Here is a 19,282-nt window from a genome sequence, read left to right on the forward strand (position 1 = left end):
ATTGATACTTTTTATGTCAATTTGTGACATAAATCACACCCCCCAACTTAATCATTGCTAGTCCCTTAGCAATGTACCAAAATAAGATCATATTCTAAAAAGATCCTTCCTTTGCAAATTAATTTAAGATCGAAATTCAAGAAGTTTTCTAGTATTACTAAGTAATGAGCTTCGAATTAGAATCGGTAGTCAGTCTACTTAGAAGCTTTCTTAGAGTACACTTAAAGTTTTATAGCACTTGTGTGGTGATAACTAACTTAGTATTTCAGTATTAACTTGTACAGGCCAATTGTATCATTTTTCATAACTTAGTTCGATTAATTTTCTATACACCCCAGATTAAACAAAGAACTAAGGTAGCTTTCACACTGTTTTTTTTTTTTTTTTTTTTTTTTTTTTTTTTTTTTTTTTTTTTTGCTGAGCATCCTGGCCTTCCCACCACCGTTTGACGCGAATCTCAACACTTGACTTAGGTGAAGAGACCCGTACTAGGCTTAGGGCAATCCACATTTACTCTGTGTTTTGCATTTTATTTCAGGCAGGTAGCTCTTCCTTAAATTCAAATTTCTTCAATTGGGGTGTAGAGAAAATTATCTAATTTAAATAATACTCAAATCCTAATTGGCCTTACAATTAACACCTACTTTACCTTGTTAGTGTGCATGTGCAATTGGAAGTGCTAATAGTCTTTAAATGACCTAAGCCACCAAGAGTCTAACCAGCTAATCTTCTCCGTGACTCACTACATTAGCAAATACTTTCTAACTTACTCTTATTTCTTTTATAGATTAATTTATTTCATATATATATATATATATTTATTATTTTATTATTTTTTTTTACATAATATATTAAATGCAAGAATAACTCATAGTGGAAGGAAAAGGAAATGATAACACCTGATTTTGTTCAAGCTCTCCCCTCAACTTGACCGACATTGTCCCCAATGGAGTTTATCTAATTTATTTGTCCTAAGCAAACTGAAAACAAAGAAAGCATTAGAAATTAAATAAGCTGGGTTGCCTCCCAGAAGTGCTAAGTTTATGTCTTCAGCCAGACCAAACCTCGAAGCAACTTAATCAGAATAAGTTGGTTCATAAAGAACCATGGCATCTTCAACAGTCTTGACAGGTAATTCCAAGAATGGTTTTAATCGTTGACCATTAACTTTAAAGATAACACCATTACTTGGGTTTTCAATCTCAACAGCTCCGTGTGAAAAAACTTTCTTTACTAAAATGGTCCTGTCCATCTAGACCTAAGCTTTCCTGGAAACAGATGTAATCTAGAGTTATATAAGAGCACCTTTTGTCCGATATTGAAAGTTTTTCTTATAATTGATTGATCATGAAATGCTTTGGTTCGTTCCTTGTATATCCTTGCATTTTCATAGGCTTCATTTCTAAGTTCTTCTAATTCATTCAATTGAAGCTTCCTATGGTTCCAGCATCGTTCAAATTTGTATTTAGTTGTTTGATGGCCCACATGGCTTTGTGTTCTATCTCAATAGGCAAGTGACATGGTTTACCAAACACAATCCTATAAGGAGACATTCCTAGATTGGTCTTGAAAGCGGTTCGGTATGCCCAAAGTGCATCAATTAATTTTAAAGACCAATCCTTTCTATTGGCATTAACAGTTTTTTCCAGGATCTGTTTGATTTGTCGGTTTGACACTTCAACTTGCCCACTAGTTTGAGGATGATATGGTGTGGCCAATTTGTGGGTGACATTATACTTTTTCATCAATGTTGCAAAAGGTCGGTTACAAAAATGGGTTCCCCGATCACTAATGATTGCCCTAGGAATACCGAAACGGGAGAGAATATTTTCTTTAAGAAACTTAATGACCATTTTGCTATCGGGTGTTCTACATGCAATTGCTTCTACCCATTTTGAAACATAATCAACTGCTACTAGAATATATTTATTTCCAAAGGAATTTGGAAATGGTCCCATGAAATCGATCCCCCAAACATCAAAAACTTCAACTACCAAGATTGGGTTGAGTGGCATCATGTGTCGCTTGGTGATTCGGCCCATTTTCTGACATTGAGCACAATTTTTACAATATTCGTGAGCATCCTTAAACAAATTGGGCCAATAAAAACCACATTGGAGAACCTTAGCAGCAGTTTTCTTAGACGCGAAGTGACCCCCACATGCTTGATCATGACAAAAAGATAAAATATTCATGACTTCGTTATCTGGGATACACCTTCTAATAATTTGATCAGGACATTGTTTAAAAAGATAAGGATCATCCCAAATGAAATACTTCACTTGGGCAAAGAATTTATATTTATCCTGCTTAGTCCAATGAGAAGGTATCTTGCCTATGGCTAAATAATTTACAATATCAGCAAACCAAGGTTCAGTAGACAAAGACATGAGTTGCTCATCTGGGAAAGATTCATTGATGGGTGGTTCACTAGATGGTGCAACTGGAATTCGGGACAAATGATCTGCTACAACGTTCTCAGTGCCTTTCTTGTCCCTAATTTCTAGGTCAAATTCTTGAAGGAGCAAAATCCATCTGATTAAACGTGCCTTGGCATCCTTCTTTGCTAGGAGATGTCTAATGGCTGAGTGATCGGTGTAAACAATGGTGTGGGTCCCAACCAAATAAGATCTAAATTTCTCTAAAGCAAAGACAACGGCAAGGAACTCCTTCTCAGTTGTGGTGTAGTTAAGCTGCGCATCATTTAAGGTTTTACTTGCATAATATATCACTCTAGGCAGCTTATTTATTCGTTGACCTAAGATTGCGCCCACAACATGATCGGACGCATCACACATTAATTCAAATGGTTCAGACCAGACAGGAGGATGAATGATTGGAGCTGATACAAGTGCATTTTTTAGAAATTCAAAGGATTCCAAGCACTCATGAGTAAATTCAAATTTAGTATCCTTTGCCAAAAGATTAGTCAGTGGACGTGCTACTTTGCTAAAGTTGGCAATAAACCTTCTATAGAATCCAGCATGACCTAAAAATGAACGTATTTCTTTCACAGATTTAGGTGGTGGAAGACTTGCAATTAGATCTATTTTGGCCTTGTCCACTTCAATCCCCTTTTTAGAAATGACATGGCCATGAACTATTCCCTGTTTGACCATAAACTGACATTTTTCCCAGTTGAGAACTAGGTGCTTCTCCTTACATCGTTCTAGAACTAATTGCAGGTGATTCAGACACTCGGAGAAGGTTAGACCAAAAATAGAAAAGTCATCCATAAAAATTTCTAGAAATCGTTCTATCATATCTGAAAATATGCTGATCATGCATCTCTGAAAGGTTGCCGGTGCATTACATAGTCCAAAGGGCATTCGTCTATAGGCAAAAGTACCAAATGGACAGGTGAATGTAGTCTTTTCTTGATCTTCAGCGGCTATGGGGATCTGGTTGTAACCGGAGTATCCATCAAGAAAACAGTAAAACTCTTGTCCGGCTAGTCTTTCCAACATTTGATCAATAAATGGCAAAGGAAAGTGATCTTTCCTTGTCGCAGCATTCAACTTTCTATAGTCTATACAGACCCTCCATCCCGTTTGGGTCCTAGTTGGGATAAGTTCGTTTGCATCATTTTGGACCACTGTTACCCCAGATTTCTTGGGTACTACTTGAACTGGGCTTACCCAAGAGCTATCAGAAATAGGATAAATTATTCCACTATCTAGGAGTTTCAGAATCTCCTTTTTAACTACATCCTTCATAACTGGATTAAGCCTTCTTTGGGCTTCTCTTGTTGGTTTAGCCTCTTCCTCTAAGTATATTCTATGTTGAACTATAGAAGGGCTTATTCCTTTGATATCTGCTATGGCCCAACCTATTGCCTCTTGATTTGCTTTTAGAACTGACAATAACTCCTCCTCTTGCTTGGGATCTAGGTCTGATGCAATAATTACAGGCAAAGTTTCTTTGGGTCCTAGATATGCATACTTGAGATGTTCTGGGAGGGGCTTCAGTTCTAAAATGGGTGCTTCCTCTATCGATGGTTTAGGTGATGAGTTCACCATCTCAATGATTGGTTCAGTAGGAAGTGTCGATTCCTGATTAATCTGATTTTCTTTAAGTATTTCATTGACATCCTCAGACTCATGGATTAACCAGGGGTTAGACTCTAGGTCGACTTCATCATCACTAATGTCAATGGATTCATAAATACCATCTTGGACTACATTGACATCAGCATGAGAAGAGGATTCCTGTTCTAAGTTAAAAACATTAAGCTCAATGGTCATATTCCCAAAGGATAACTTCATTAGACCATTTCGACAATTGATTTCAGCATTGGCCGTAGCTAAGAATGGTCTTCCTAAAATGACAGGTATATGTCCTTTAGGATTCGCAACTGGCTCAGTCTCTAAAACAATAAAATCTACAGGAAAAATAAAATTTTCAACCTTTATCAGAACATCCTCGACCATTCCCTTAGGGATCCTGAGAGATCTATCGGCTAACTGTAATGTGATCCCAGTAGGTTGAAGTTTTTCTAATCCTAGTTGTTCATACACCGAATATGGAAGGATATTCACACTAGCTCCTAGATCTAGCAAGGCCTTTTTTATATTGGTTTCTCCAATAACACAAGAAATTGTTGGAGCTCCAGGGTCCTTATATTTAATTGGCACATGGCTAGATAGGTATGAACTGACACTTGCAGCCAAAAATGCTTTCTTTGGTACATTAGTGGTCCTTTTCCTAGTGCAGAGATCTTTTAAAAATTTGGCATAAGTTGGAACCTGATGGATTATATCTAAAAGAGGAATATTAACTTGGACTTGTTTAAATACCTCTAAAATTTTATCTAAATGTTCAGATTTATTGGATTTCAGTCTGTTTGGAAAAGGAGCTCTAGGATTTTTAAGTACTGGACTAGGTGAATTTTCAGTTTCTGGTGCTTGAGGTTGAAAGGTAGTAGTTTTAGAAGGTGACTCGACAGATGAGTCATCTATATCATCAAGTGCAACTACCTTATTGTCTATTTATTTTCCTGATCTTAAGGTATGAATGGCATTTATACCATTAACTTGGTTTCCTTGTTGGGGTCGTGGACCATTTTGGTTCCTAGGATTTGGCTCATGTTGGCTAGGTAACCTACCATGTTCTCGTTCACTAATGGTCGAAGCCAGCTGACTTACTTGCATTTCCAGACGGGCTATAGCTTGGGTGTTATTATTTATGAGTTGACCCGTAGTTTGCATAAAGCTGGTATGTGTTTTCATCATGGCTTCTAGGCTTTTCTCTAAAGAGGTAATTTTCTTGTCATTATCATGGAAGCCTGGCGGGTTGTTCATTACTGGGTTGGACCTTAGATTTTGCTGATTGAAATTTGGATTGCCTACATTAGGATTCTGGGACCATGAGAAATTCGGGTGATTCCTCCAACCTGGGTTATATGTGGGTGCATAAGGATTGTTCAATGGTCCTTGATAGGTGGCATTCACCTGTGCACACTCATTCGAGTAGGAACATTCTTCTAAGACATGGTCTGGTGCATTGCACCCTTTACACATGGGTGCAGATATTTGATTTACATTGGCTGGTCTCTGTAATTCTAAGGCTTCCAATCTACGTGTTAAGGTTGCAATCTTGGCCTCTGATGCTAGGGTTGGTTGAATTTGATGCATTCCTCCTCTTGAAGGTGTAGCTTTATCAGGTTCCCTAGTTGTTTCCCACTGTAAATTTTTCTCGGCTAGGTCTTCTAAGAATTGCCAAGCTTCAGTAGTTTCTTTGTCCATAAATTGGCCTTGGCACATGGACTCTAGCATGGTTCTTGAGTTTGAATCTAACCCCTCATAGATGATCTGGCATAGTCTCCAAGTTTCTATTCCATGGTGTGGGCATTGGGTCAAAAGATTCTTGAAACGATCAAAGTACTTCCAAAATGATTCACCAGCTAGTTGGTAAAATTGATTTATTTCATTCCTAATCCTAGCTGTTTTATGATGGGGGAAATACTTTTTTAAAAATGTTCTCACAAAGCCCTCCCAAGTAGTGACAGAATAGTTTGGCAGACTATAAAGCCACTTCTTAGCATTGTCCTTAAGGGCAAAGTTGATTAATCTAAGTTTGACCTCATCCTCTGTTAATTGCAGTTTCATGGTTGCACATACCTCCTCAAATTCTCTAATAAATATATAAGCATCCTCTAATCCTGTGAATTTTGGAAGCATATTTATGATTTGAGGTTTGATTTCAAAATTGTTAGCTGTGGGTTGTGGCAACCTGATACAAGATGGTTGGATGGAGCCAACTGGATAACACAAATCCTTAAGGGTCATGGGTTGGATTGGTTCAGCCATTGGAACAACAGGAATTGACTCAATTCTAACTAGACGACCTGACACTCTTCTCCACACACGAAGTGTACGGTTCTCGATGTTTATACAATTTTTTTTTTTTAATAAAATTTTTATGTATAAGGAAAAGAAAGAAAAGAGAAAAAGTTCTAAAGAGAAGATCCTAAGGAGTCCTAAATCTAAAGAAAAGTAACCAAATTAATTTAAATTTTAAATTTTTTTTTTTTTCAAACAAGTGAATCAATAAATTAAACTCAATCTATCCTAGGGTTAACCTAAATCTAGACAGCTCCTAACTGTTCCAAGATGACCCTTCAAACCTTCCAAGTGGAGATTGATCAACTAGTTAGCCAGGTAAGTATAAGAGGTGGGAGGTTCACTCATCGTTGCCTTTCTAGACACCAAACGAGTTGGCCAGGCCAGCAACTGAACCAATTTAACAAACCACCCTCAGGGACTTGCCTAGACACCAACTAATCAAACAACTCAAACTTGGTAGAACTCTTAGGGTTCCTTGTCCTATTGAGCTCGAATTCCTTAAGGTTGACGTCTAATTGATTTTAAGATTAAAAGTCTAGGTAATGCAATATGATGGAGATGGTTTTTGGGCTAAGGAAGGGTAATGAAATCCCCACCTTATCTTGTTAATGGGTTGATGCCCTTAGATTAATTATGAAAATGCAAATACAAATAAACAAGATGACCAAGAATGTAAAAGATTTTAATTTAGAATTTTTTTTTTATTTTGATATTTTACTTCACGATTATGAAATGTCTTTTGTTTTGTTTTATATTTTTTTTTTTGTGATTAAGTAAATTCAAATGATTAGGTCTAAAAGCAAAAGTAATTAACTAAAAATAATAAAAGAGAAATTAGAAGCGTACCTGAGTTTTCCAGCAATCACCAACTAAATATAGAAACCTAAAGAAAAAAAAAAGAGAGTTATAACGCACGAAGAACAAATATTTGAAAATAATTTAAAACGCCAAATCTCCGGCAACGGCGCCAAAAACTTGATGTGCAAATCTTAAAATTTGTAAATAAAACCGCAAGCGCACGGTGTGCAGAGTAGCACGACCAGCGAGTATGGGTCGATCCCACAGAGACTTGGTTTTAAAAATGATTTTCAAATCTATGCTCAAGCGAGCTTTAACAAAAATCGAAAGTCGAAAGTTGTTTGCTAAAGACAATAAGACTAAGGATCTAGGGTTTTTGAATCCACTAGATCTAGATTAGGGAATTCTACCTAGAATTTTTCTTATTGATCCTAACGACTACTCCTCTTGTCTTTCCCAAGCATAGATTATGAAGGGACTAAGGCCCAACGATAACCCATCAAGATTCTTTACAGGGGAGTAGTAACTAGGATCCCTTAGGGTTTTCTCCTCCTATGCACTGAATCAAGCATGAACTATGAAGGAACTCTGACCCAACTGTAGTTCATCAAAAATTCTTGGCAAAAGAGGAAGAAAAAGAAACCCTAAGAAAAAGAAAGAATCCTATGTAAAATCCCTACTCATGATCTAGCTTCATCGCAAACCCTAGAAGGGATGCTTAGCTAGACATGATCTAAATCTACTTGCAAAATTTAAATACAGAAAAATAAACTACCCTAATTTCATAAATTAAACTATCCTAATTACATAAATTTAAACTGCATAATTTAAACTAACCTAATTGCATAAAATTAAATTGCATAAATTAAACTATCCTAATTGCAAGAAAAATAAATTGCATAATGTAAAGAGATGAAATTGCATAAAAATAAGATTTTATATATAAAAAAAAATTATTACAAAAACCTCAAAGCTCGAGGCTTGAAAAGAGAGCTAAAAACCCCACTATCTAGGGTTACAAGCTTGATCGGAAGGAAGAATACATAAAACAAGGGCCTTTGGGGGCTTTTTATAGGCATTTGGGGGTTATAAGGTTTTCAAAACTTCCGATGTGGGACTAAGAGGTTTTAGGGGGTTTATGGTGTGCCGATGGGTCCATGGTCCATGCGCCTGTTGCTGTGGACCAGGCGGCTAACCAGATCACCAAATCAGTTGATTTTTGACCAATTTTGATCTGATTTGACTCGGGTTTGACCCAATTGAGTCTTCTTTCTTCATTCTTCAATTCCTGGGTCAATTTAACTCCGTTTTGCATAAAATTTACGCCGTTGGAATCCTCTTTCCTTGTTCTTTCTATTGATGATCTCTTCTTCTGCAAAATATAATAACAAGTATCAATTTCTTAATAAAGTTAGATAATTTAGATATTAATTGATACTTTTTTATGTCAATTTGTGACATAAATCAACTCCCCTTCATCCACTAGAAGCCACACTAAAAAATAAATGCCGCCCACCTCTTTTCAGTATGTGATGTTGAAGAGTCCTTCATGAAGGCTCTTAATTAAACATGTTGCCTTAAAAGATAAACCAAAACTCCTATGATTTAACACCAAAATTAAGTGAAATTTTTATGACATGTAGAGGAGGAAGAGTCCTTCTACTACAAGCATCTGATGTACCAAAAATTCTACACAGTGAATTTATTCACCATGTGAGAAGTTGGAGCGCCAAAGGTTGGCATCCCTTCATCTCATATGACGTCCTTTGGTCTCCTATATATTTGGGATGTCCTGCATGGCTATCTACTATAATTTTGAGCTGAAACTAGAAAGGATGGATGTGGAAATCACAAAAAAAAAATTTGGAAAAAATTTGAGGAAAAGGCAAGGGAAAATTGAGTGGAAAAAGTTGCAAGAAGGGTGGTGAGATTTTTTGCAAGTGTTGCTTGTGTGCCCTAGGGTTTGGTTTTTCCATGTGTTGGAGCCAAAAATCAAATCCTAGGTTGTGAGATATCTAAAGAGTGTCTTCTTGATATCATTCTGATGGTGATATCAAAAGCAACTGGGCTTTGGTGTGATCGTACTATAAGTTCGATGCCGGTAGTATTTTTCAGGAGACTAGGCTGCGACAGCGCACCAGTTAGGAAGGACCTTGGCTAACTTTCGTGTGGATCACCATTAGAGGACTTCTATCTTGAGATCTTATGGAGAATATCAATGTACCATTTTTTTTTTATTTTGGTGAAAGTATAAAATTCTATCTCTTTTGCATGCTTGTTTTTGTTTTATCGATATCAGCAAGGTGATTCTATGATTTGGATTCTAGTTCGATAGTTCTATTTAATAAAGCTATTAATTTATTTGATTTTAAAATTTTTAAAAATTATTTTTTATTGTGTGGTTAGAACCCAACAGTGGTATCAGAGCCATCCTTATCTAATTCGATCAAACAAGTGCAAAATTATTGCATAGAATTGTTATTGATCACATATCCTACCAAAAATGCTGCATTATTTTTAGCATCAACTTTTAAACTCAAAAAAATATTTTTGACTTTATTTCTACCATGATGTTAAATTTCAATTATTAGAATTATGAATTTATGATAATTTAGAATTTTTATTATCATGGTAGCATGATGCTTAAATCAATGTATGGTTAAGGGTGTTACGCATGCCTAATAAGATTAGAGTTTGTTATATTATTTGAATATGCTTGTCATGTATTATGACTTCAAATTGCACCCTTGTTTATTTTTGGCATGATTATATGATTTCTATTATATTTTGTGATTATATACCAATTTGCATAATTTGGAATATGTTGCCCAGCTATGCAACCCAAGAGGGGGGGGGGTGAATTGGGTTTCTAAAAATTTTAAGCCCAACTGATTACTTATGAAGAACAAAACAAAGACTTTAAATCAATATTAATTACCTAAAGCAGTATTGCAAGGATATAATAAAGAAATAAGATAAAGCAATAAAGCACACCACAAACACAAGGATTTATAGTGGTTCGGTGCTAACCTTGCACCTACATCCAGTCCCCAAGATCCTACTTGGGAATTTCAATCCACTATCCTTTGTATTCAACCCGAATACAAAACGTCGGAAACTCCGACACTAGCTATCCCAAGCTAGATCACTTGTTTCCCGGGTACAAGTAAACCCAAAACACTCCGATTTCAGGTTCGGATCAACCTTTTCTTGTTTTGGAAATCCTCCAAAAACAAGAACAAAAACTCACAAAGAGTTAGAAAATTTTGAGCACAGATTAATACAATAACAGCTCCTTAAATGAGCGAATATAACAATAAAAGCTTTACTCAAATGAAGAACCCCTTTTTCGGATTTTCTCAAAGTGGATGAACACTTGAATGCTTGAGAAGAGGTTGATTGTTGATTGAAGATCTCTTGAAAGCTTTGAACAATCTCTAGATCAAGGTTGAAACAATAGGCGTGAAGAATTCTCTCCTTGAAAGATCTTGCTTTTCTCTTTCACAATCTCTCTGCTATATTGTGGATCCTCTCTCTTTTTCTTTTTGGATTTTTCGTTGATCTCAGGCTTTTTCTTGCAAATTTCAGATCCTCTCTTCTGTTCTTCTCATTTTTGATTTCACGTTTGATCCGCTATTTAATCTGCAATTTCTTTCATCATTTTAAGCATTTTGTAGCATTAGAAGCAAGAGAAAACAATTTAGGTAGATAAAGAGCCGTTAGAGGATTTTTAGGAAGCATAAATAGCAATTAAAATGGGCAAAAAAAATAGCCGTTGCTGACATTTCCCGTCGCAGGGGTCGACTCATGAGTCGACTCATGCTTCAGGGGTCGACTCATGAGTCGACCTCTGTTGCAAAAACCAGAGAATGCGTTTCTGGAAATTCTTGGCTCAAATTAGCAGGGGTCGACTCATGAGTCGACTCATGCCTTGTGGGTCGACTCATGAGTCGACTCACAGGTCGTGCCAAGCCAGAAAACTAGCGTGCCAAGGAGAATTTTTGCGTGCCAATCAGCTCACAGTGCCATGAGTTGACTCATGAGTCGACTCATGCACTTCAAACCTTCATAACTTCAAAAATATAAATCCAAACACAATAAAATTTTCACCAATAGATTTCAAATCATTTGTTCTACCAAATGGTACTATCAAATCAGTATTTTAGTGAAATTATAATTTTGCCCTTGAAGAGCATAAGGACTTTTTCATTTTAAAATTATTTGTATCCCTTCAATCTGCTTTGTAATCATCAAAATCAATCTAGGAGCAACAATCTCCCCCTTTTTGATGATGACAAAATATTTGAACAAAAATATTTATGTTAATGCATTAATTTCAAAAGAATCCATTATAGGTGTATATGCTTGAAAAGAGTATGATTCTTTTGGCATGTAATATAAATGCAAAAATAGTTTGTCCATTTTCTTAAAGATTTGAAAAGGGTATTAGATCATTTTGAGTTCAAGATATATCAGAGCAAGAGAAGATAAATAAATTTTGCAATGTATCAGAGCAAGAAAAATAATTTTTACAATGATATCAGAAAAGATTTTACAATGTATCGGAGCAAAAAAATTTTATAATATATCAGAGAAAATTTCACACTGTATTAGAGCAAATGTTATAATATATCAGAGAAACTTTCTCACTGTATCAGATCAAATGTTATAATTTATCAGAGAAACCTTCACACTGTATCAGAGCAAATTTTATCATGTATCAGAGCAAGTTAAAAGAAATTTTAGGGTGTATCAGAGTAAAACAAATTTCTTAAGATATATCAAGGTGAATAAAATTTCAAAAGATGTATCAGAGCAAGTTTGAATTTTGAAATATATCAGAGCAAAAAAAATACTTATTTGCATTGTACTTATGATTTTGCTTTTGATGGATGGCTTTTTGTTTAAGTTCTGTCTGATACCAAATTTCGATACCAAATTTCTCAAGGTTTTGTTTAATCTTTCAATCCTTGTTTTTGTTTAATTTCTCCAATATTTGTTTAATTTCTTCAATATTTGTTTTAATCTTCCAATCTTTGTTTTTGTTTAATTTCTCCAATATTTGTTTTAATCTTCCAATCTTTGTTTTTGTTTAATTTCTCCCCCTTTTTCTCATAATTTAGGGTTTTGCTTTTTGTCTAATTTCAGTTTTTGTTTTTGTTTAATTTCTCCCCTTTTTGACATCATCAAACATAGTTAACTCTTCCTTTTTCTGAAATATTCTTTAATTTCTTCCCCTTTAGAGTTTTTCACAGATGTTTGCTCTCCCTTAATATAGCAATTATCAACAGCAAACAACAACAAGGAGAAGACAATATTTCAACAAGAAGAAAATATATAACCAAAATATGATCATTACAAAGAGGTAGAAATATAGGTAAAAGATGATTCCATTAATATCATAATTGTTTCAATACATAGTTCTTGAAAATAAAATTCAACCAGCTAATTGTCAATACATGGCCCCAAGGTATAGATCCTAGAACAAGATACTAACTCCTAGGACCTAGTAAAGATCAAGATAAGTCAATGATCGGAGTCATCAGATATAGGGTGAGGAGATGATGGATCAGAAGTGCGTCCTCTACCCCGTCTGCCTCTGGCACGAGCAGGAGAACGAGATGAACTGGGTGGCTGAGAATGCTGAGATGCTAGGGCTGATACCATGAGTCTGATAGAATCAAGTACGTTCAGTGCTCTGGAAATAGATTGAAGTAGAGCAGTGAACTGGGTGGTAGCATGCTCACTCGATCCTCGGATCTCTTTCCTCAGTAGCTCATATCCACCTTCTAGTGCTCCTCTGAGCCTGCCAGCCTCTGCAGTGAGGTCTGTGACCTCAATAGTAGACTCCTGTGGCTGGGGATGGGCCAATGCAAGGACTTGCCCCTGCAAGTCAAGAACTCTGCCAGTAAGTCTCCAGACTGTGTCCTCAAGCTGCTGTATCCTGATGGACTGATCTGATATCATCTGAAACACAGTGGAGATGTGGGGAGTAATGGTCTGATCAGAAGAGGTAGCTCCAGGTGCAAAAGAAGTACTACTCCACTGGCTAGACAGCAAAGAAGCCACACGCTGAGATATATGCTCGATCTGATCATCAGCCAGTCTTAACTCTGAATGAGGTGCTCTACTCTCTGGCTGATACACTGGTGTGGGCATCCTAGTAAACTCAGAAGGGCCAGCCTCAGTATCAGGAATGAACTGGGTATCTGGTGAAGCTGCCCTGAAGTCATGTACAGGAGAAGATGGACCTTCTTCTTCTACTCTGCCTTCAGTTCTGTCTTCAGCTCTTTCCTCAGCTCTCTCTTCAGCTCTTTCTTCAGAGCCCTTGGTCTAACCACCAACAGTCTTTGTAATTCCCATTCGGTGCAGGCTGTGTTGGTTGAAAGTGTCCACATGTGAGAGCTTGGTAGGTGTCTCCCCTTCACAGCTAACTCCAAACCTCCTAAATACTCTAGTAAGGGCCATACCATAAGGCAAGTGTGCCTTGGATCTATTCAAAGTTTCTCTCATGGCCTCTATCATAAGTTCAGGGAGGTTTAGGGGGGTCTGAGTGATGATATGAAACATGACACATACATCTCTGCCAGACAGTAAGTCATGTCTACCACTCCTAGGAAAGAAGAGTTTTGTTACAATCTGATGCAGGACCCTCATCTCAATGGATAATAGCTTTGCTTCCAGTTTGTTTAAACTTCCTGAAAAAGCTTCTCCTAAGATAATTCTGATCCCTTCTTCTTTAATTGGGAGTTCCATATATGAGTATCCTTCACTAGGCAACTGAAGTATATCTCCTAATATCCTAGAATCCAAGCATATGTCAATCCCCTTGACTGTTGAAGTCACTGACCCGTTTCCATAATGTAGGTTCTGGTAGAATTCTCTAACAAGGTCAACATAGGTGACTTCCTTAAGGGAGCAGTAAAGTTTCCATCCTTGATTTTTGATCTTGGTAGCAAAAGTAAAGCCTTCTTTCTCAAAGAACCGAAAATCTATATTTTTCCCGGTTTCTACTTTTCTATCAGAAAGAGGATTTACACTGGGGCTTATGGAGGATTGAGAGAGATCTTGAGCAGGTACTGAAACTGGATCGGGAACACTGGAAGACTGAGCATGCCTTTTCTTTCGGACAATTTCCTCAGGCTCACGGATTGATTTCCTTCTTTGGAGAAGTTTCATCTTTGGAGCCATATCCAAAAAAGTAGCAGACAAGAAGACTTGAATTGAGAGGAGGAGGGATCACAAGAGAGTAAAGAGGAATTTTAGTGGAGAAAAGAAGTAGATTTTGGAAGTTCGGTGAAGTGCTAGGGCACGTTCAAACCGTGCCAAGCAAAGCGAGAAAGCACAGAAAATCTTTTGAAGGAGGCGATTTTTGGTGGAGAGGAGGAGGGAGAATTGCCTCAGAATTGATCCTTGGATTTGGAGCAAGAAGAGTTGGAGAAGATGGCTTTTGGAAGAAGAAGAACGAAGGAAAGATGAGTCGTCTCACAAACAGTAACCCTTATAAAAACAATGAACCCGTTGAAAGTTGGTGGGATTTACAAGTTTGCCATTGAGTCGACTCATGGGGGTCGACTCATGAAGTTCAGAAATTCAGGAAAAATGCAAATAAATTCTAGAAAAATTTGAAATTTTGGGAGAAGGAATTTTGCTCAATGATAAGTTTTTAGAGTGATAAATCTGAGCTTTTGGGACCAGGATAGATGTTGAAAATTGAGCTCTAAGAGTTTTTGACATCTATTCTTTGGAAATTGAGAAATTTCAGACAAATGGATCTAGAATTCCTAGATTTCTCCTAATTTCACAGAATCTATCCTCACTAAGGGCCTTTGTAAAGATATCGACTAATTGATTTTCAGTGCAAACATATTCAAGAATTACATTTTTGTTTTGAACATGTTCTCTTATAAAATGATGTCTTATTTCAATATGTTTAGATCTTGAGTGTTGAATTGGATTTTTAGATAGATTTATGACACTTGTATTATCACATTTTATTGGTGTTTCATTAAGTTTGATTCCAAAATCTTTGAGTTGTTGCTTAATCCACAAGATTTGAGCACAACAACTTCCGGCTGTAATGTATTCGGCCTCAGCCATAGACAGTGCCACCGAATTTTGTTTCTTGCTAAACCATGAGATTAGGTTTACTCCAAGAAATTGGCAAGTTCCACTTGTGCTTTTTCTATCTAATTTACATCCAGCAAAATCAGCATCAGAATATCCTAACAAATTAATTTGTGAGTCCTTAGAGTACCATAACCCTATAGTTTGTGTACCATTTAAGTATCTAAGGATTCTTTTAACAGCATTCAAATGAGATTCCTTAGGATTAGATTGATATCTTGCACATAAGCAAATACTAAACATGATATCAGGCCTACTTGCAGTTAAATACAATAATGAACCAATTATACCTCTGTAGTATTTTAAGTCTACGCTTTTACCTTCATCATCCTTGTCAAGCTTACTTGAGGGACTCATTGGTGTGCCAATTGGTTTGCAGTTCTCCATTCCAAATCTTTTGAGTAGTTCCTTGGTGTACTTGCTTTGGGTGATGGAGATTCTCTCTTTTGATTGTTTGATTTGGAGTCCGAGGAAGAAGGTGAGTTCTCCCATCATGCTCATCTCGAACTCTCCCTGCATAAGCTTAGCAAAGTCTTGACAAAGGGATTCATTAGTAGACCCAAAAATTATGTCATCAACATAAATTTGTATAATTAGCATATCATTTTGGTTTCTTTTAATAAATAGGGTTGTATCTATATTGCCTCTTGAGAAACCATTATTTAGTAGAAATTTGCTTAGCCTTTCATACCATGCTCTAGGTGCTTGTTTTTGACCATATAAAGCTTTATTTAATCTAAAGACATGATTGGGAAAAGCATGATTTTCAAATCCAGGGGGTTGTTCTACATATACTTCTTCAGAAATATATCAATTTAAAAATATACTTTTAACATCCATTTGAAATAGTTTGAATTTCATAAAGCAAGCATAAGCAAGTAGAAGTCTAATGGCTTCTAATCTAGCAACAGGTGCAAAGGTTTCATCAAAATCAATTCCTTCTTCTTGATTATATCCCTTAGCAACCAGTCTTGCTTTATTTCTAATTACATTTCCATGCTCATCTAATTTGTTTCTAAAGACCCATTTTGTACCAATTATTGAATAATCTTTAGGTCTTTTCACTAAGGTCCAAACATTATTTCTTTCAAATTGATTAAGTTCTTCTTGCATAGCATTAATCCAGTTATGATCATTCTCAGCTTCTTCAAAAGTTTTAGATTCAAGTTGAGATACAAATGCACAATGATTAAGTACATCTCTAAGTGAAGAACGTGTTTTTACCCCATGCATAGGATCACCAATTATTAACTCCTTAGGGTGGTTGTGAACATACCTCCATTCCTTGGGTAAGTCATTTGTACTTTGAGGTTGTTCTTGAACTTCTTCACCTTTCTCATTTTGTTTGTCTTCTTGATCCTTGTCTTCTGGAGTTGCTGAGTCTTTCAGAGTGATCTCCTTCATACCTTCTATTAGTGAATCTGCATCATTAACACCCTCATTCTTCCTTGAAGGAAGATCGTTAGATTCATCAAAGACAACATGTATGGACTCTTCAACTACTAAAGTTCTTTTGTTGAAAACTCTAAATTCTTTACTAGTGGAGGAGTAACCTAGAAGGATTGCTTCATCTGATTTTGCATCAAATTTACCAAGTTTTTCTTTGCCATTATTTAATACAAAACATCGGCAACCAAAGACATGAAAATATGCAATATTTGGTTTTCTTCCTTTCCAAAGTTCATAGGGGGTTTTCTTTAAAAATTATCTAATTAAAGCATGATTCAAAATGTAACATGCTGTGTTAATAGCTTCTGCCAAAAAATATCTTGGAAGGTTGCTTTCACAAAGCATAGTACGGGCCATTTCTTCTAAGGTTCTGTTTTTCTTTTCTACTACCCCATTTGTCCTAGGAGCAGAAAAGTTATGGCCAATTCTATTTTCATCACAAAAATTTTCAAAGTCATGATTTTCAAATTCTGTTCCATGATCACTTCTAATATTTTGAATTGAAAACCCTTTTTCATTAGTGACTTTTCGATGAAATTTCGTGAAAATTTGAAAAGTTTCATTTTTGTGAGCTAAAAAGAAAACCCAAGTAAAATGAGAATAATCATCTATAATTACAAAGCCATATCGTTTTCCTCCTAGACTGGTGGTTCTTGTTGGTCCAAATAAATCCATATGTAAGAGCTCTAAAGGTCTAGAAGTTGAAACAGTGTTTTTGGATTTAAATGATACTCTAGTTTGTTTACCTAATTGGCATGCATCACAAATTTTATCCTTTTCAAAATTCAGTTTTGGAAAACCGAGAACTAAATTCTTTTTAATTAATTTTGAAAGAGAATGCATGCTAATATGTGCAAGTCTACGATGCCACAGCCAACTAGTCTCTTTTATTTTAGCATTTAAAGAAACTAGGCATTGCATGTCTAATTTAGTTAAATCATTCAAGTCTACCATATAAACATTGCCATGCCTATGTCCTATAAATTTAATACCATCGTTAATAGGACTTGTCACAATGCAAACAGATGATTCAAAACTTACTTTATATCCTTTATCACAGAATTGACTAATGCTAAGTAAGTTATGCTTTAAACCTTTAACTAATAAAACATTCTCAATGTATTAGGAGGGAGTGATACCAATGTTACCTATCCCGATGATCTTTCCTTTGCCATTATCTCCAAAGGTGACCATCCCTCCATCCTTAGCATCAAGCGTGATGAATTATGATTCATCACCTGTCATGTGTCTCGAGCATCCACTGTCAAGATACCATTTCCTGTTTCCTTCTTGGGATGCTAGACACACCTGCAAGCAAAGATCAAGTTTCTATCTTAGGTACCCAAGCTTTCTTGGGTCCTTTCAGGTTAGTCAGAATGGTTCCTTTTGGAACCCATATTTTCTTTGTATTTGCATATTTGTTAATAAGACATGTGTATGATTTATGTCCTATTCTTCCACATTTAAAACAAGTAATATTTATAGACTTGTTACTTGAATAATTTACATAAATATCCTTCAAAAATTTTTGTTTCTTCAGGGGTTTATAACCAAGTCCAGCCTTATCATATATAGCTTTCTGATTTTCAAGGATCATATTTAGTTTGTTTGAACTTAAGGTGAACTTATCTACTATAGATTTCAGCTTGTTCATTTCATCCTTTAAGTTTTGATTTTCTTGAATCAAGGTGAATTTTTCAATTGAAAGATTTTCAGCTTGTTTCACTAAGGACTGATTTTTCAATTTCAGCTCTTTGTTTTTCTTCCCTAGTTTCTTTAATTCATCAATTGAATCATAGAATACTTCATGCAATTCTTCAAAAGTAAATTCACTAGTGGATTCAGAAGTTACCTCATTTTCATGTGCCATCAGGCACAGGTTGGCTTGTTCTGTTGAGGTTTCCTCGTCGGAGCTTGAGTCATCACTCACACTCCAGGTCGCCATCATTGCCTTCTTTTTGAACTTCTTTGGACCTTTCTTCAATTGTGGACATTCGGATCTGAAATGTCCTGGCTTCTTGCACTCGTAGCATATAGGGGGTTGATCTTTCTCCTTTTCTTTGCTTTGATCCCCTTTTGTGAATTTCTTTCTCATCCCCTGTTTCCTTTTTCTTAGAAACTTCTTGAATTTTGGGTGATGAGAGCCATCTCTTCATCCTGATCTTCATCTTCAGAGTCATCCGTTTCATAATCAGGCGAAGTTGTAGATTTGAGGGCAATGGTTCTTTTCTTTTTGACTTCATCCTCTTGATGTTGCTTCATGCTAAGTTCATGAGTCATCAAGGATCCAAGAAGCTCTTCTAGAGGTAGAGTGTTCAAGTCCTTTGCTTCTTGGATGGCAGTCACCTTGGCTTCCCAAGTTCTTGACAGTGACCTGAGAATCTTCCTTACAAGTTCACTGTTAGTATACGATTTGCCAAGACTCTTTAAACCATTGATTATATCAGTAAAACGAGTAAACATAGCAGTTATGGATTCATCATGCTCTATTTTGAACAATTCATATTTATGTACAAGCATGTTTATTTTAGACTCTTTTACTTGATTTGTTCCCTCATGGGTGA

The 19,282-nt window shown here is 36.1% G+C and overlaps 1 non-coding gene across 1 annotated transcript; it reads left to right on the forward strand.

The window, feature by feature from the left end:
- Positions 1 to 5,832: 5,832 nt before the first annotated feature.
- LOC140851823 (small nucleolar RNA R71) lies at positions 5,833 to 5,939 on the forward strand. Its single transcript, XR_012134580.1, has one exon. It is a non-coding gene; the product is annotated as a small nucleolar RNA R71 (small nucleolar RNA).
- Positions 5,940 to 19,282: the final 13,343 nt, after the last annotated feature.

Source organism: Elaeis guineensis, chromosome 9 (genome assembly GCF_000442705.2).
Source record: "Elaeis guineensis isolate ETL-2024a chromosome 9, EG11, whole genome shotgun sequence".
Lineage (NCBI taxonomy): Eukaryota > Viridiplantae > Streptophyta > Magnoliopsida > Arecales > Arecaceae > Elaeis > Elaeis guineensis.